This window comes from Ictidomys tridecemlineatus, unplaced genomic scaffold (genome assembly GCF_052094955.1).
Source record: "Ictidomys tridecemlineatus isolate mIctTri1 unplaced genomic scaffold, mIctTri1.hap1 Scaffold_639, whole genome shotgun sequence".
NCBI classification, from domain to species: Eukaryota; Metazoa; Chordata; class Mammalia; order Rodentia; family Sciuridae; genus Ictidomys; species Ictidomys tridecemlineatus.
This window is the reverse complement of record NW_027524431.1, coordinates 22,074-43,101: the sequence shown is the minus strand read 5'-3', so window position 1 is coordinate 43,101 and position 21,028 is coordinate 22,074.

The following is a 21,028-nucleotide window of genomic DNA, read 5'->3' as shown; positions in this document are numbered from 1 at the left end:
GTCAAGGCAAACATTCATTTCTCAATTTTCTCTACATCCCAGCTTTGTATCTTATCCAATTACCAGCAAAATATATTAGCAATATTTTTGCATATTAAGGGTAGAAAAGGCTTCATAGAATTATAGATTTATGATTCACAATTATGAGTTTGGTAATTGAGACAAGTGAGGCTTAAATAATACTCATAAATAACACATGTGCAAAGTAGTTTTTTTCAAAATATCCCCTATTAAAATAACATTTGTGCAAAGTTATTTTAAAAAATTTAAAATTTTAGGTCATGTGTCAGATTATATGAGACTGAGTATATAATGTTTTATGAAGAACAAATAGGATTTTCAAATCTTCTCTCTTTATTAATTTTTAAAATGAAATAAAGCAAAAAATGATATAGCTCTGTCTCTTTGTAATGATTTACGGTAAGACCTGATATGAATATATTTAAATATGCATATACATATGTTTTTTTTAAAATATATAGGGTACATAGAAGCTTTGTAAATGTTCTTGCAAGGAAAATTAGTATTTTTAAAATAATGTACTTTCTTGGAAAAGTCTTAGGAAGTTCATAAAATATCCTATTCCTCTTCAATATGTGTGGTAACATTACTCACATAAAAGTTGTTGCCTTGGTTTTAGAGTCTCCTCACCATGGACAAAATGTATACACCAAAGCACACCCCCAATGACTCACATCCTTCAGCCACACTCAACTTGCCTACAGTAACCACCCAGCTAATCCCTATCAAGAGACGATTCTGATTAATTGGGTTAAGACTTCCATAACCCAATCATTTCACCTCTAAGATTTTTGCATTGTCTCACACACGAAATTTTTGGGAACACCTCACATCTAAACCATAATACCAGGTATATTCTACTTCAAAATCATTTTGTGGCTAGGAGTTTATCATCCTGCTAGTGAATGCCACAAGCTTGAAGGCTATGATATATGGTCACTAATTTGTTTACAAGAAAGTTTTGATTTCAACCATTCTTCTGACAGGTAGTTTTCAGTAGAGAGAGAGAGAGAGAGAGAGAGAGAGAGAGAGAGAGATGCAGACATGTTGTCAATTATGTTCTACTCATTTGGATTACAATAAATTTAATAATTTGTTTGCCTTAAAAATATTTAAGAGCGTGGTTACTCACTGCAATGACTGGAGAAAAATATTTGAAATGCATATATCTCACAAAAACTTTATATACAGGATATATGAAAAACAATAAATTAATTAAAAATGACAACACAGGAAAAAAATAAACATTCAAAAGAGACCACTAAATAGAACAACTAATGGATAATAAGCCTATGAAAAAGTATTAAATTGCAGAGAAATACAAATTGAAACAATAAAAAAATACAATTACACACACAAAACACAAGAATGGCTAAAATCGAAACACACACATAAAAATGCTAGTCATTTGTGAGAATTTAAGATTAGAAATCTCATACACTTGTGCTATTAGTCTATGCAAGTGCAACCACTTTGGAGAGCTGCCTGAAAGTATTTATTAAAACTGAACATATGGGGACTGGGGTTGTAGCTCAGTGGTAGAATGATTGCCTAGTATTTTGCAAGCACTGGGTTCAACTCTAAGCACCACAAATGAATAAATAAAATAAAAGTTCATAGACAACTAAAAATACATATACATATATTTAAAAAAACCTGAACATGTGTATGTCACCCAGTCTCCAGAATTCACTCCTAACATACACCCATCAGTAATGTGTGTCGATGTTTACAAAAAGCCAACAACAACTTGAAATTTCTCCCAAACCCCATCAACCATTAAATAAATAAATTCCTACAACGGAATATCAAATAGCAAAAAAAAAAAAAAAAACAAACTAAATATGTTAACTGCGTACAAGTAGCCAGACACAATAAAGCACATACTGTATGGTTATTTAGAAGAGAACTATATTGACTAGTTCTTATCTCTTACATATTTCTTTTAAAAAGAAAAGAGATAAAAAGATAAAGTTCATATCTACCATATTAATTCAGAGGAGTCATTAAAGAGGTAATGGCCAAAGGGAGAACATATACTGAAGCTTAGGTGATGTTCAGTTTCTGAATCATGTTTACCTGGTTTTGTTTATTTTGTGAAATCTGATACCATGTTTAAGAGTTTTTATTTAAAGAATACAAATGTCCACACATGGTGAAACACATACGTACAGTGCAGAAAAGCAAGTTTCCTTTGTGACAGCCCTGCTCTATCTAACCTAAGTCTCTGCACTCCAAGGGTAATATAAATAAATATCTCTTTATTACTGAATTTAAATTTATGTAACACCTTCTCACATTGGGGACACTTCTTAATAAGGTAGAAGACAGAGGATAAAATATTTTTATGGATATGTAGCTGTTTAAATTAATTGCCACAGATAGCATTGGGTTCAGGAAAACAACAAAATTTAGGGATTGTGTTTCCCACAGAAACTTAGTTTGAATTACTGTTTTCAAAACTCTGAATTATTTTTCTATTGAAATATCTTTTCATGAGGTTTGAAATCTACAAATCAGTCTTTCAGAGGCGGAACAAAGATATATTTTTTAAATGAGGGTCAAAACTAAAAAAATAATATACTTTTAGAATTTTAAAGAAAACAAAAGACAAAATTCACTAACTACAAGAACCTATGTCTCAAATGTGGTCTATAAAATCAAATGTTGCCTTATCATAGCTCTGGGTACAAATGAGAGAATATTCCCCAACATACCCTGATCTACTTAAGCAATTTAGGTTATGTTTAACTATTTTAGCCTAAAGAGCCATAATGATGCAGCTCCAAATTGTCAAATTCTTATCTTTGAAAAAACTCAGATCTGAGCTGAGGAAAAAATTTCACACAGATACCATGATTGCATATAGATCATGACATTAATAATTGAAATATTTCTTAGAAATTGTGGTTGAAAGCCAAAAGAATCTCTACTAAATTATACCCATGCCTCCTAAAAAATTACTTTCAATCAGAATGTCAATATAGCTATTAATAATCTTTCAGAAACTTCTTTATACTTATTTAGGTAACCAAGTAGCTGTTATTAAAAAAAGAGTTTAAATTCCCCTGCCCCATTCTTTTGCTATGACAGAGTAATCCAAGTCTCATTAATCAGCAGTGATATCTTCCTGTTGTCAACATGCATGGGAGAAATGGTTTTAGTCTGGGCTAATATTAGAAGGTGGTGGTAGAGACTGCTCCCAGCTCCATTTAGTTTATGTGTACCACCTTGGTATTTGTAATTGAAGGCTTGACCATTCTTTTATTAGAAGAAACATGAGAACCATCCATCAGTGCCAAAGGCAGGAAGTTGATATCATAAATCAAGTGTCATTTAACACTTGCACATCATAAAGAAAGATCAATTATTACAATATTTATTATAAACTTCTCAAGTTATATGCACAAAAGTAAGACATCCATCTTTATCAGTTACATACATACCTTTTATTCCTAACATTGTTAACTGGATATTGCGTACCACTGCCAGCCACTCTCTGAATTCTGAGAAAGTAATAATTTTTAATTTCATTTAGACATTTCTCAATTTATCTTCATCATTCCTCTTTTTGAATTCAATAAGTTCTTGTTTTATGAATCCAGTCTGTAAGGCCTTGCTGAATCAACTGTAATAACTGCACAGTGTTGTTAAGTGAGAAGTGACTCTGCTACCTCATTATGTAAAACTGTGGGGAAAAGGTTGGGTGGAATAAGTTTTCCTCAGTAAAATCACACTTGGACTCTTGGAATTTACACAGAATTTTTTGTTGACAACCAAGTCTTGTGAATAAGAACTAGTAAGGAAAGAAATGAAAAGCATTTGTAAATAAAGACTAAATTTCTAGTGACCGTGTTACCAGTTTCATTTCCTTAATCTATTTAAGCCTCCCCCAGTTGTGCTTTATGTAGAAAGTTGGGATTTGGTGCCAGGGAATTGCTAGATTTGATCTTAATGATTTATAGAAGTTGGCAATAGATATAATCACTCTAAGTGTTATGGGAATAGTGGCTATGAATAACTTAAAGTCTAGAATGAGGATTGGGTAGAGAGAACTAGCATTCCTATTACATATTCAAAGTATCCTTATTTACAATGCAGAATGAAATCTGTTCTCCTAAATCAAACAAGAGATTGGTGATGAATTTGCATTTAACTCTACCAAGGAAATGGACAGCTCATGGAATTTAAACTTAAACACTTAAATAACCGATTCAAAACAGAGAGGCAAATAAGGGATATGGGGGTAGGAAAGATGGTGGAATGAGATTGATATCATTACCCTAGGCACATATATGACTACATATATGGTGAGATGCTATGTTGTGTTCAACCAGAAAAGTGAAAAATTGTGCTGCAATTATGTACAATGAATCAAAATGCAATCTGCTGTCATATATACCTAATTAAAATTAACTAATTAATTAATTTTAAAAGAAGACATAACAACTTAAACAAAAATAAAATAGTCATAGAATAAGAACATAGATGTTATTGTGCAGTTATTGCTGCACATGAAAAAAATGTCTATTAGATGCAGTAAGCAACATTTTATGATTTTTCTGATTTCACAAGTTTCTTTTCAATATTTTCATTTTTCTGCACAATTTCTTCAAAAAATCTCTAAAAGTAATTGTACTTAGCATTTAATATTTATCTTCAATTCACTTTGAAGTGTTACTATCATTAACATTATCTTGACTAGGTATTAACACTATTCTAGTTTTGGAAAAACTCTCAAACTAAATCTTGAAAGAGATGAACTCATTGCACTAATATCATAAATATCAACCCAAGGTTTGTGCTACTGACCTCTACTTGCCAGTCCCTGTATTTCTCCTTTCTATATCAACTTGAATCCTACTTAGGTTCCAATCCCAAACTATTGTAAACTTTTTTCATTATCCTAACTGACTTTCATACTTTATTACCCAATAGTTTGGTTTGGTGTCTGGTGACTGAAAATTTGCTCTGAAATTTTACTGCCCATGTTTAAATTTTCCTCCTTCAATCATTGGCAATGCCAACTTGAATAAATAACTTTTCTTTATTTCACATCTCCATGTGTAAGATGCAGATAATCGTATCTTCTTACAGAGATGTTGTAAGTATCCAATGAGGTAGGTGATAACCCATATGAAACTCTCAGACACGGTGTACAGAAAGCAAAGAATAATATAAAAGTAACTATTTTTATGGCAATGTACACTTTATGGATTCTCTCCACTACACACATTTATAATTTTTTTTTATATGTGAAAATATTCAATTCCATATCCAACCCTATGAAACAGAACTAGTATTTCCATTCAGAAGCATTGGATTCTATAAATCTTGCCCAAGTCAGAGGATGTTTGCTGTTGTAATGTGCTTTAAGCTGCTCTACATTTAGATCTTTCATTTCATCATTTGTAACTAAAATACACAGAGAGAAATTATTAATAGAATTATATTAATAGAATTATAGAACCATACTTTCCCCTAGAGATGACTATATGATGGCTCATGTAACATTTGAGACATCATATTTAAAAATAATTTATTGATGATGCTTTACATCTATAGAGACATATTTCTGAAGATGATGTTTTGGTTAATAGGAAAACTGAATTGAACATCATATGTGTTTGTTTTGTTGGACGGAAGCGTAAAGATGAAAATAAGTGTAAACTAGCTAAATCTTTGCCTTTAAAAAAAGAAATAAAGATGAAAATAAGTGTAAACTAGCTAAATCTTTGCCTTTAAAAAAAGAAATATATCATATATAAAGCAAATAAATGAAAAATCGTGTGGAAGCATGTTACCTGATATTGAGGTAACAGCAGCAAAAAAAAAAATACAAAGCTGTACATGCTTCCTCTAGAGACAAGATTGGACAAGAAGGATTCAGAATGGTGCTGCTGGCTTACCCTATGCCTCTGATAGCTGAATAATACAGCAAACCATGAAGAGTTAAGTAATCAGGAGGTCACATTTTACAGAATATATTAATTAAGCAAAACTGCAATGATGAACAGGGAAAATTCTTGATAGTAAAATTGTGGGCAATTATAGATCGAAAATGAGGGTAGTTAGGACTAAGGATCCCAAAATTAGAAAAATGCTTTTCCAGAGTGTTCTATCAGGGACAAGAAAAACATAGGGCATAGAACTAAAGCAATAAAGCAGATACCAAATTCAAATCAGCATAGATTTTGGACCAAAAATAAAACTTTCCTTTAGACATACCTGGAAACTATTCACTGTGTTTGTAATGAGGATAATACACAGCTCCTCATGTGTAATTACAATTAGAGAATTTTTTGTAATTGGTATACACTTTTCATCATGTTTTGTGAATTCCGTCAGCCACCCTATAATCTTTCTCTTTACATAGCCCTGGATGAACATTCTATTGGGCATTTTTCAGGCAAATCCCTGACCTGAGGGAAGTTGGCATCTTGATGTGTAGGATAGATAAACCAGGTACCGATTAGAAGATTGCCTGTGCCAGAATTACATTGGAGCTACTCATAGAAGAAAGATGTTAGAAAAATTCTCCTTGCCTACTTTATTAATACCTGAATAAAAAGAATAGTATCAGTAATTAGGAGTCTGCCACAGCTATGTGCAATCCAAAATGTAGGAGTTCAGGAGAAAAAATTTTTAAAAAATTTGCAAAACTTACCTAAAGTTTCGAAATAGTTGAATTAAGGTACAAAATGCAAGCATAGCAATATTCAAACCAACACAGATTCTAAATTTTCAGCTCTTTTGGGGGCATACCTTCATTTCTATTGTAGATCATTGATGTGACAGTTTAAAAACATCCCCTCTTGTAAGATCAGGACTTCAGATTCATTGATACCTGTTCTACTTGGAGGACCTTATTGGATTAGAGAGCACCAGAGAAGATACCAACTGTAACAATCCCTAAAATTCAGGAAAGTTTTTAAGAAAGGCAAATAATACATATATACTCTCATATTATGTTTTCTTCTAATTCATAAATTGGTTTATTACTGATAGGTTTCTAATTTATAACTCATGTTATATGTCCAGATGTTCTGAATGTAGAAGTGACAGTATCAAGATCTTATTCTACAATACAAGAAGCAAATCAATCTATCATACCTACAAGGTGGATGATAGGATATAATACATGATTGTTTTTTCTTCACAATTTTATCAAAAAGCAAATAAGAGATTATACAGTGAGTCAGCAGAAGAAAAATATACCAAATGTATTTTTTAATTATGCAAGATAAAACAACTTCTACTATGTTAAAATAAAGAGGAAGTCTTCCCATCGTATATATTAATTGTCTAAAAACACATTTAGAAAATAGCTGCAATTTTCCTTTCTTATAAGAGAAAAGAAAATTATATAAGTACTAAATCAAGCAAAAAATTTGAAGGCAAGGGCAGCTGTACAACCACTTAGAAAAAGTTTGGTGATTTAAAAAAAATAAAATTAAGGATAGATATTCTATATAACCCAGTAATCCTACTTCATAGGTATTTATCTAAGAGAAATGAAAACATTGTTCACAAAAAGACTTGTGTAGCGAGAAGCTTTACTCGTAATGGACAAAAATTGAAGACAATTCAACTATCTTTCAGTGGATAAATGCATGTGCTATTGTACATCCACACAATGGTATGTTAGCAACAATAAGGAAAAAACCTATTAATTCACTCAATACACACATAAATGAACTTCAAAAACATTACAACAAGGGAAAGAATCTAGCTTCAAAAGATTATAAAATACATAAGTCCATTTATTCTGGAAAAGGCATACCATAGAAGAGAACAAAGATCAATGATTGCAAGGGCTTGGAGTGTTTTAGGGTCTCAATATAAAGGAGCAACCTGTGGAAATTCTTTGGGATAATGGAAGTATACTGTATTCTCTCAGTACTAATGGTTCCAAGAATGTATGCATGTATGAGATCAAATAGAAATTAATATCAAAAAGCAAATTTTTCTGTATTTTAGTTTTTAAAAAGTAACATCCAATAATATATTCTATCAAGGTGAAATTAAGGGTGGTAGGATAAGACAGCTTTCATAGAGATAAGAAAAGGAAGACCAAAATAGCAATATCAAGCAAGATTATGTTTGGAGAAATCTTCCTCAAATGAAAACATAGATGGTCCTACCTAGAGATAAATATGAGGCTAAACTAGCAGTGATATATACATATATATCAACATTCTACTATTTTTATGTATTACTTACTCCACTCAAGTAAAAGATCCAGAGAACCAACAGAGAGAATCATAAGTAAACATTGCTCTCACAGTGTGCACTCTAAGTGAAGTATTCAAAAAGTTGCTTTTTAAACTATGACTAAAGTTCTAAAAGCATGCAATTATCCATGCACAACAGAGATGTACCCCTGTGTAGCTAGGAGAAGCACTAAGAACACCATGCTTTAGTAGATGTGGTTAGCTGTTCAGAAAGGAAGACAGAGCACAAATGACAGGCTGCTCTTTATAAACCTCCAAGAAAAGCTAAGGAAGATGTAGGACAGATGGAAACCAAGATGTTCAATAATTAGTATGTGATAATTTAGAGAAAAAAATTATGTCCTTGACACCTGGCAAATTAATTTTCTTTAACAGTAGTGACATTGTTTTTTGAAAATGATACCTCTGCCAAATAAATACAAGAGTCAAGAACCTGGGCTTAGAGAAGGTCCTTATTTTCCTAAGGAAAAGGGAAGAAAAATTTAATATTTTTAAATTTTTAATTATTTTTACCTCTAAATTGTTACATTTTCTTTTCATTTTGCCCCCTCACTATTTGAATAAGGTATACTCTTAATCTTATAAAAAGAATTATTGTTAATAATGCTCCCTATTTTTTTGACTTTCAAAAATGTTGGCTTTCTTTTTTTAAACTTGTTTTTTAAAAGCTTGCCAGAAAACAAGAGTGTAATTAAATAATAGGAAGATTGGCTTGCCAGAAGGGCATGATTGTTTGTCCCTGTGGTCTAAAGGGAACTTTGAAAAAGAAAAGGTGTGTGTCTCATTCATATTTATTTTAAAGTGATGCTATACTTTATTTAAATTTTTGTTGAGTTATAACTCACATACAAAATAGCCACAAAATTCTAGAATACATGGAAAACTAAAAGACAGAAAAGAACTGTTCAGTACATCAGTTAGCATGAGGTTGAAACACAGCTGGCCCAGGAAGGCTGGAGTACAGCTGATGTTTGAGTTACCTAAATATTTGAATGGTTTCCGCCAACACTCTGAAAAAAAATCAATAAATAAATGACTGCTACAACATTTCTGTAAATTACTTTCTGCAGCTCTCCTGATGGATTGTACCAGGTGAAATATATAACCACTCTCTTTTGGAGCAATGTGGGGGTGGAGGGGCTTTTCCAGGAAGAATTTCACATGGAAGAGTCTCTTGTACTATTCAGAAATCCTTTTCTCTGGGGATAGTTCTTATCTTTCACCACCAAACTCCTCCAACAGCAGCTTGGGAGGCTAAAAGAATTTTGCAGCCTGACTTGGTCAGGGTATTAATCTATGTTTTGTCTTTGTTCCCTGTTTGCCCTTTTTATATTATAGTGCCCAACTAGGCAAAAAGAAGCAGCAAAATAATACAGCAAGCCTTCTTATTACCAATTAAAATGTGAGAAAATTGAGGGTCAAGTATCAATGCATTCAGGGTCACACTACTTGTTATAGGCAGAGGCACAAATTAAATTCAGAGTTTTTCCCTTTTTCTTTTTTTTCTTTGTTGCAGGTGTTTGCTCTGTTTTAGTCACATCAGAAGAACATTCAGTTATGGGCAAGCTTTTAGAAAACAAGTTTAAAGGAGAAAGCCAACATTTTTGAAAGGCAAAAAAATAGGAAGAGTTATTAACAATAATTCCTTTTATCAGATTAACAATATACCTTATTCAAATAGCAAGGGGCCAAAATGAAAAGCACATATAACAATTTAGAGGTGAAAATAATTAATGACATAATTATTACTTTAAAATAAGGAAAAATATCATGTTTGGATTTTAACTTAGCAAGCGAATATGTTTGCTGTTGCTTTCATTTTAACAGTGGAGCAAAGGATCTGTTTTTGTATAGGTAATTATTTAAATCAATATTAGAACAATTTTAAATTATTCTATGACTATTTCAATGTTACTTATTTTTTTCAAAAGAGTTCCTTTCAGATTTTCCTTGAATATATGCATTAACATTTATAATTGTGTTATTAAATATGAAAGGACATTATTAAACTGTCACAAAAATCCTATTTCAATTTGTTTTGTGCTATTTCATTGCCCCATTTTTTTTTCTTTTTCTTGACTATTCTAAGAAAATATGAAATATACTTTACTTGGTTTAGGTTTGGAGACACTTATTTTTTTTTGTCTTCCTGGATGCTACTCTCTGAGATTGTGTTTCTTTTGAGGAACTCTGTCTCCCAACAAGGTGGCTCTAAACCAGCGAGTTAAGTTCTCTCAGAAGCAGTCTTTGCAGAGATGTGGTAACAGACTGATGTGTCAAGATTAAGTCATTTTTTCAAAGAGAATCATGATGAGAGAGAAAAGGAGAGAATTTCAGTGGTGTGCAACTCTCTCAGAACACTTATAATAAATACCTTTCTGTTTGCTTCAGTCCAAAGCTGTGCTCCAATTATAAATAAGCAGAGAAGAACCAAGAAACAGAAAAATACAGACACTAGCTAGGCTTTGCAGCAAAAATGTAAAAACAGAGATAAATTATATACCACATTTAAACCCAAAAAGTTTGGGAGTGTTTATTTATTTATTTTTTATATATTTTTTTATTTTTATTTTTTTTATAATTAAGGGAAGGGGTGTGTGGGGTGAGAAGGATGGTGGAATGGAGTGTTTAAATTTAAGCTTTTATTTATAAAATAATCTTTTCATTTTTATTTGCAAATTTACTTGAAAAATTTTTTTCTACCTTTTTATTTTGAAATAATTTTAAGCTCTAATTAAAGCTGAAATCTAGTATAAACATCGAATATAACCTTCACATAGCTTCCAGTACATAGCTGGAGGCCCAGATATTGCCATGAGACTCTAGAGGTGGTTTTCTAATTCTTTAATTCCTTTTAGATATATGAATTGGAAATTTCCCTAAGAGGGACCTGTCCCTTTTCTCTCTTAAATGATCATTTATTTATTTATATTATAATTGATCATAGATATATTTTTGTATATTATCATGAAAGAATACTAAGTACTTTGGTGCTCAAATTACAAGAGCCTTGGCCATTAGAAATGCCTTTTGGACTGGATTGTGTCCCTTTCAACTTGTCCTTTATCTTTCAGTTACACTCCCTGACTATTTGGATATAAGGTGCCTTACATTACTGTTGGGTTTTTCCTTCTCCAGCCTTAGAAACCATCTAAGGGAGTTCTGTTCTTCTGATTAGAAAATGATTTTAGAACAAAAGTTCTGGCCAATATTTCTGGGGTGCAGCTGCTACTTAGCTTTCTCAATATACAGAACCAGAAAATATATCTGCACACCTACTCTATTCATGTGCACATTTATATTTATTTCTGTGTCCATATGTATTCTGTATCTCTATGTATTTGCATTTTAAAAATGAGCTGAGTCTCCAACGAAAACCACAGGTTTTATTCTAGTCTTCAAGATGTCTTTATTTGTATTTTCTTTTCCTGAGAGTGAGAAACTTAGTTCTCGGTTATCAACAATATACTTACCTAAGTCTTCAAATTTAACAAACAAAGTAATATTAGAATAGTTAAAATAATCTTAGTAATTATGGAGTACAGTGTTTGTGGGCTATAGTTCTTTTTGTTGTCATCTATAAGGATCCAGCCCAAATGTTATTCTCCAAAATTGACTCTCACATATCAATTTAGTATCTTATGGCTATGCCATTGCTTAACTCATTAATCTTTGTTGTTGTTGTTTTTTTATATACTTTGATATTTTCCACATAGCCAATCATGTTGTATGCCAATAGAGACATTTTTTTTTAACTTTCTGCTCTGTATGCCTTCATTTTTTCTTTGCCTATTCAATAGTTAGAACTATTTGTTAGGTTTAGTAGAATGTTGAATAGAATTATTTCCAGCCTTAATGAATTCACCTTGTCACTATTGAGTATGATGTTAGCTTTGATATGTGTGGACACCTATTACTGTGTTAAATAAATCCTCTTCTATAAAGATTATTCATGTTTGATATTTGAAGTGACTCAAAGATTATCACAGAATGTACTCAGGCAAAAGCTTTCCATAAAACAAAGCATATGATACAGGAGAAGAAAGTACAGACAAGCACCAAGGGTTTGAGAGACATCAAGGAGCGGTTCCTCAGGGTTCATTTTAGTCACACAACATGCACTTTGTCTCCAAATTACACATCCAAAATTTGTGCAAGGAATCCTGGCCTCAGGAGAACTCATGATGGAAGTTCCCAGCAGGGTCTCTAATGGCCTACTGGTCATGTAACCAAGTCCACCTGGCTAAAGGATTACACAAGTTAAAAGCCATGAACAAACATGCTGGCTGCCTGTGTCTCCAGGGTACTTTTGAACTTTAAACAGCACTTCATAGACCAGTAGGTAATTGGTTAGTGGGCCTGTGAACTTTATCTTAGCTAAGACTCAAAGTCAGATATCCAGGCATCCCCAGAGAACTGTCTCAGTCCAGGTGTAAAAGTGATGCATCCTACCATCAGTGTGTTCCTACAATAGACATTTTTAATATGCTGAATAGATGTTAAATTATTCAACCATATTCTAAGTCTATAAAGATGGTCATTTTTTTTCTTTTCTGAACTTTTTGTATAAATTATAATAATTTATATTTTTAGAAATTCATGGTAGTAGAAATCAAATCCAGAACCTTGCTCATGCTAAATAAGGCCTCCACCACTGAGTTACATCCCCAGTCCATGTTTGTTAATTTTTGAACAATAAAACAGATTTTAGTTGTTGAGATAAAAACTACTTATATGTGATATATTGTCAACTATAATATATGAATGTTTCATTGATGGTTTTATTATCTATATCCATGAGGATGTCAATCTGTACTCTCTTTTCATGTAATATCTTCATCCAATTTTGGTAGTGTGATAATCACATCATGACACATGGATTTGAGAACAAGCTTTTTCTATTAGAATTTCCCTTTTAAATGTATACTAAAATTCTCCAGTGAACCCATTTGTTTTCTTTTTTAAAAAAAAACATTTTGTTGTTACTGTGATTTAAATTTATTCAATAAATATAAAGCCATTCATATTATTTGTTTCTTGGGTTAGTTTTGGCATTTGTTTTTGTTTTTGTTTGCCTTTCAAAGACTTGTCCTTCTCTCCTAAATATTGGATCTATGGGCATAGAGTTGTTTGTAGTATTGACTTGTTATTCATGTAGTATCTATATGGGCTGAAATGATACCCACTCTTTTACTCATGTGATTGATAAATTGAATATTCTCTCTTCTTTCTTATCTCAGCTAGAGATTTATTAATTTCACTGCCTGGTTCAAAGAATCAGAGTTTGGTTTTATTTATAATCTGTGCTGTTTTTCTACTTAACTTTTCTTATTTCTATTCTTGTTTTCCTTCTTTCTTTCTTCATTGGGTATTTAAGTTTTAATTTAAATTATTTATTCATTTATTTTTTGTTCTTCTTTCATTACTTTGTTAAAATAGATACTTAGGTTACTAATTCGAGCCTTATTCTAATAAAATTATTAAAAGCTATTAATTTCACCATACCTCTATTCATCTTCTTGCCTCTAGTCTTATGTGCTATTTAATTTTTTTTCAAAAAAGTACAAATATATTTTAATTTCATTTGAGACTACTTATTTGTCTCTTCAGTTATTTAGAAGTGTGATATTTAATTTTCGGTTGAAGATATATGAATATTTCTCTATCACCAATTTCTAGTTTAATGCCCTTGTATTATAAGAATATATTTTGTGTAATTTCTATTATTTTAATTTGTTAAATTTTGATTTAAGATCCAGAATATGGTCTCCTTTGGTACATGCTCATTTTTAAAGTGTAAGTATTTTGCTCCTGCTGCATGGAGATTTTTATGTCAATTAATTCAAATTGATAAAGTTTTTCATTTACTGAAAAACTTTTATCAATCATTTTGAATGGTTTTATATCTATTGAATTTGGTTTTAATTCTTGCATTTAGATCAGTTATTTCCTACTGCTTTTGTCTCTCTTTGTTAAGTCAATTAATGAAAAAGCAGTTTTGCAGTCTTCAGCTATAATTGTGGATATATCTCTGTCATATTTCTGTCTTATCAGTTTTTGCTTTATTTATTTTGAAGCTCTGTTGGTAAGTGCTTATACAATTATACCTGTTATAGTCTCTTAATTGATCTTTTCATCATTCAAATTTCTACCTTAACCCTGTGATATTGTACTGAAATCTATTTCTCTGATATTAATCTAGTTCTTTTCATTACTATTTAAGTAGTATACATCTTTTTATTTGAACTTTTTGAAACAAGTTTATTGAGATATGACTGTCATCCACGTAATTTACTTGTAGAACATCGAGAGTCTAGTGGTTTGAGTATACCATAAAACTGTGTGAATATTTAGAATATTCACTACAATCAACTTTATAATATTTTTGTTTTTCCTAAAAGAAAATCTGTATCGAATAGAAATATCTCCCTATTCCTATCCCCATAACTCAACCCCAACCAAACACTAACCTATTTGTTGGCTCTATGAACTTGCCTGTTATGGATATTTGACATAAATAATGTCATATAATATGTGATCTTTGTGATTGGCTTCTTTCATTTAGTATAATATTTTCAAAGTTCATGTTATACCATGCATATGTATTTTGTCTCCTTTTTTTTGGCTGAATAAAATTCCAGTTGGTGGATATATCCCATTTTATTTATTTATTCACTGTGTGTAAAATAATGTATATTTGAATGGGAATATGAATATTGGGGATGTATCCATTTTCTGTCTAGTATGAATAAAATTTTCATAAAAATTTCATGTTTTCTTATATGTATGGCTATGTATTTTTTTTCTTGGACAAGGACCTACATGAAGAATTACTGAATTATGCAGTAGCTCTATGCATAATATTGTGAGAAATTTCCAAACTGTTTTTCAAGGCAGCTGTACTATTTTACAATCCTACCAGCAGTGAATAAGTTTCTGGTTTTTTTATATCCTCACCAACACTGGTTATTTATTAATTTTTTTTTATCTTGTTTTACCTTCCTGGTGGGTGAAAAGTGGTATTTCTTTTGTGTTTTTTACTTGCATCTCCAGTAATGTTGAATATCTGTAATAAGGTTATTGTATATATTGAACATTTGTCTATATCTTCATTAAAAAATATCTATTTCAATTTTTCCCTATATCATTATTATTTTTTTTAGTATTTGAGCTCTAAATGTTTTTGAAGTATTCCAGACGCAAGTCTCTTATCATATTTTCTTTTTTGCAAATAGACTCTCCATCCTTTGAGTTATCTTTTACATCACAAAGATTTTCATTTAGATGAAGTCCAATTCACTTGTATGTTTTTGGTTTTGTTGCTTTTGCTTATTGGCATCTTACTCAATACATTGTTACTAACCCAATATTGTGAAAAATTTCTTGTATTTTTTTTTTCTTTTTCTTTTTTTGGTTTTAATCTTGCATTTAGATCTATAATCCATTTTTAGTAACTTTTTGTGTGTGATGTGAGTTAGGGATCCAATTTCATTCTTTAGCATATTATAGTTGAACTGACACCATTTATTTCTTTAAAGTATGTGTTGAAAATCATCCAGGTATAATTTTTTATATTAAAGTTAATCTAATGATACACTTGTATCATATTTTTCTATTCAGTCTGAAATATTCTTCATTCTAATTGGTAGATTTATTTGGTTCACATTTAATGTGACATTTTGATATTATAGAATCAAAATTTAATATATTTTAGCAGTTCTCTATTTATTCATTTTGCTTTTTCTCACTCTTCTACCCTGTTTTCTGTTTTTCTTTGGACTGATTTAGTATTTTTCCCTCTTACTTCCTCTATTCACTTTTTGCTTTTATCCCTTTTCAAATTTTATTGGCTATCCTATGATTAAAACATATATCTTTATTTAATACATCAATAATTTCTAATAAATGAAACACTTTATGTGTTATACGAGAATTTTGAAAACTATATGCTTAATTTCCCTTTTTAATCTCTTATGTGTTTCATAAAAAATTATGAAAAAAGTATACTTGGCCATTATTCTGCTTCACACACTCAGTTATTTTTCCGAGACATTATAAATATGAAGGCCAATAAAGTTTACTTTTAATTCTCATTTATTGTATTTTCCAACATACATAATTTCATTGTGAATATTAAAATTCCAATACAGTGTAGCATTCCTTTTATGAAAACCTTTAACAACTTTGTAAATGAGATCCTCTAGTAGTGAGCTCCTCAAGTTTTTCTCTGATAATGCTCTATTTCTACTTCATTTTTTTTTAGAGAGAGAGAAGAGAGGGAGGGGGACAGGGAGGGGGAGAGAGAGAGAGAGAGAGAGAGAGAGAGAGAGAGAGAGAGTTAGTTTTTTTAATATTTATTTTTTTAGTTTTTGGCGGACACAACATCTTTATTTGTGGTGCTGAGGATCAAACCCAGGCGAGCGCGCTACCGCTTGAGCCACATCCCCAGCCCTCTACTTCATTTTTAAAGGAAATTTTACTATTTAAAACTCTAGATTAACTTTCTGCTGTTATTATTGTTCAACACTACAATTTAAAGGCATTTCTAGATTTTCTATTGTATTTTTTATATTTGTTTCTCTGTATGTTGTCTGGCTTTTCTTTTCTGGTTGCCCTCAAGATTCTCTCTTGGTCTTTGTTTTTAAATATTTATATGATTTCTTTCATTCTTGCTTTATTTGGTGTTTTTATGACTTGCATGTATGATTTGATACCTGTCCTTCAATATAGAGAAACTTTGATGGGCTAAGCACAGGGGCTCTTGCCTGTAATCCCAGCTTCTCAGGAGCCTGTGGTAGGAGTATCACAAGTTTGAGGCCAGTGCATGCAACTTAGTGACACCCTGTCTCAAAATAAAATGGGTTGTGAATGTAGTTCAATAGGAGATTATTCTCCTGCATTGGATATCCACTTCTAAGAGAGAGAGAGAGAGAGAGAGAGAGAGAGAGAGAGAGAGAGAGAGAGAGAAGAAGAAGAAGAAGAAGAAGGAGGAGGAGGAGGAAAAGGAAGAGGAGGAGGAGGAGGAGAAGGAGGTGGAGGGGAGTGGAGGAGAGGGGAGGGGAGGGGAGGGGAGGGGAGGGGAGGAGAGGAGGGAAATTTTGAAATTTGGCCTTTATTTCTTCAATTATTTATTTTTTCCTCATTTATCTCCTCCCTTCTCATTCTTTCTTCTTGAGGAGATGTCAGTTATATGTGTTAGAACTTTACTATTAATATATGGCTATTGTATTCTCTTTTATTTTTCACTTATGAATTTGTTTAACCTTGTTCATTTTTTTTATTTTTTGTAGCTTTTCAAAGCTAATTTCTATTTCCAGTGTCTATCTTTGCATTCACTGGTTCTGCTTTCAGTTATTGAGTTTGCTCTTGAGCCTATAGAAGAAAGTCTTCATATCTGTGTAAGTATGGGACTTTATAATTTGTATTTGAGTTTTTCTTATAGTTTTCTTGTCTATGCTAAATTTAGCCATCTGTTATTCTATGCTCTTGCACCCCTCCTTTTTTTTAAAAAAATCAGAGGACTTCATATATTAATTTTGGTTATATAGGCCTTTCCATTTACATGAATTAAAGAGAAAAGAAAAAAATCTATAAATCGAAAAACATTGATTATACAATGATCACATTTTTATGTCATGCAAAATGAGAATTCAGCAAATCATACTCTGTAAATAATTGTAGGTGCAAGAAAAATAGGAATTATTTTAATTTTTGGAAAATTAGAAAGCATGTTGCATGGGTAAATCTGGAACTGGCAATTGTCACATGGAATATAGCTAATTAAGGTAGTTGGAAATATAAATCATGATTGCTGGGGATGTTTTCTCCCCAAAACTGTGAAAAATAGATTGAATAAGTCAGAAAAGCAAATCAAAATCATTGAACTAAATAAAAGAGAATACCAGGAAATTCTCCATACTCCAAAAATAAAAAATATGGAAGATAGAAAAGTGAAAAAAAAAAGAAAAAAAAGGAGGATTAATTTGGGAAATCTTTTCTATAGGAATCCTTATGGTTATTATAGAGGTAAAAACTGAGAAATATATTTTTTCCTGAAAGTTTATTATTTATAGTCTATTTTCTTTGCAAACTTTGTTACATATGTATGAATACTATATATATATATATATATATATATATATATATATATATATATATATATGTACACACATACATACACACATATTTAAGTTTCTAAGTATAATTACTTTTTAACATAAAAAATATTAAGTGTTAAGTGTCTGGCAAATAAGTCACAGTCTTATGAAATGTGTAAATTGTAAGAGTGATAAAAATTGTCATAAAAATAGGTTATATATAAAGAGAAAATACTTGTAGACTAATTATCTACAAAATTAAAGCTTAGAAAAAATTGGGACAATTTCAAGCTTACATTAAGGCAAAAAGTGTGCCATTCACATTCTCTTTGTGTAAAATAATGTATGTATCAGAAAATAATTATATCTGCATTTTCCTGATTAATAATTTACACAATTATAATTCATTTTAGACCATCCCCTCTATGCAGTGCATGTAGAAAACTCTTGGCATATTACATTTAGATTTTTATCATTTTTGTATATAGACTCATGAGAGGTTTTCACATGTTCTGGAAGTGTTTTGCATTTATTATATATGGGGCATGTTTTATATTTTTCTTGTATATTTTGATATATAGAAATTCCTTTCAAAGGTAGCCGCCTCCAGCAATTCCTTTTTATGATTTTCATCTGTGTTTTTTTTGTTTGTTTGTTTTTTCAATAAAGAAATCCATTCCTTTTTTGCGGTTGTAAAACTATTTTGCCTTCTTAAAATTCTACGGTTTCCTTTCATATTTAGATTTTAAATCTATATAGAATTAATGTTTGTTTATAATATATAGAAAAAAATTAATTCTCACTTTACAAAAAAAGAATGGATGATAATCAGTAACTCCAAGGCAACATATTTAGAAATATCTTCCCCATTGACTCCCTTATATGTGATTGTGTAGGAGTGAGTTCCTTGTGTATTTGTTCAGCTACATTTGTCTATATATCTTTGACCAACCCTGTACTCTTAATAATTATAACTGCATCATAAATCTTGATATTTTGTACTGAGATTCCTCCCTGTGTATTCTTACATAAAATTAGCTTAGATACTGTTAGTTCCTTTTACTTCCCTTTAACTTTAGGTTAAAATAATTAATTTAAGTAAATATACATGTATACACATAAATTCACATACTATTGGATATTACTATTAAACAAGTTTGGAAGAATTTTTATTTTGATTATTATTGACTATTTGAGCAATGAACCTGTATGTCCACCATTTATTTAACTTTTTAAATTTTTTTAGGTATATTAAAAAATACATTTTTACAGCTTTTTATAGTAAGTTTTCTAGACGACTTGTATTTTTGCTGTCATTCAAACTGGGGTTTTTTTTCATTATTTTTAATTCCATATATTTTTGCACTAGTGTTTTGATTTTTGTTAAGCCCATATCTAAACTCTGTGATTAATTCTAATAATTTATTTATGTATTCTATCAATGTGTCTTCATTCATAATGATCATGATCTATACAAAATAACTGAATTTTGGTTGTTGATATTTTTGCTTTCATGTGCGTATGATTTACTTCTTTGCCTTTGTACTGAATATCTAATTTTGAACAGTTATTGGAACAGTCACATATTTCTAGTTCTTAACATTAAAGGGAATATTGTCAAACTTTCACTATGAAATATTGCTTATTACAGTTTTTTGTATCAGATTAATGTATAAAATATTAAAACATTTCTTCAAAGAAACGTGGAAGCCAAAATATAAAAATGACCAATAAATCTTGAGTAATTGTGTTTCTGCCAGAATAGAAATGATAAAAATTATATAGTTGCTATAGTTACTACTTTAAATGATAGATTGTGAAAAATTGTTCTCTCGTTAATTGGTTTTTAGAAATGACATGGACAAATCTCTAGAAAGTATACCTGTAAGTATGGTTTCTAGTGACTTAAACAGGTTTTTCAAAAATGACTTCTCAAAGCCTCATTGAGATTTCTTTATGTTAAACAATTTAATCTATACAATTTCAGGTTCTCGTCCCTAGATTAGGGGATCTTCCCACTTGAATAAATGCTGGCAGTAAGCAGGAAACATCACAGAAACTCCGATATCCTCTTTTGGAACCTAACATTCCATATATTTACTAATTAAAAATACTTAGAACATCACTTTTTGTTTAAGTCTTTACAAGGTTTTGGGTGAAGTCCAGAATCTAAGAATATTTTTAAAATCTTTAAATAACTTACAAACTAAACTTCTTGTCTCCAAGAAGAATAATTTAAGTATAGGTGATCTCTAAAGGAAACACATTATTGAAAGTGGAAATTTCTGTTTGCCTAATGAAAATAAATCAGAGTGTACTACTACTAATTGTGTCAGTGATGACTGTGTCAAATAGATCTTTAAAAATACATAAGCAATCTACTCCTATTAAGATTATTTTTGAATACTTCTAGCAGGAGCACTTCTGTTTACACTTCTGTTTAAACCACAGATACACCCATGATTATTACTCCTAGCATAATTTTCTTTCTGTTTGGAGTCTTTATGAAATAGAGGTTAAATAAGTTAGTTATGGGAGCAAAAAGGAAAACTACTTTTTGGAACACAGTAGCAGAAAAAGAATCTGCTTCCAGCTACTTCACTTCTTAAATTTATTTCATATGATACTGCACTCTACTGAATTTCCTTCCCAAAAATGTTATTTGATGCTGCTTGT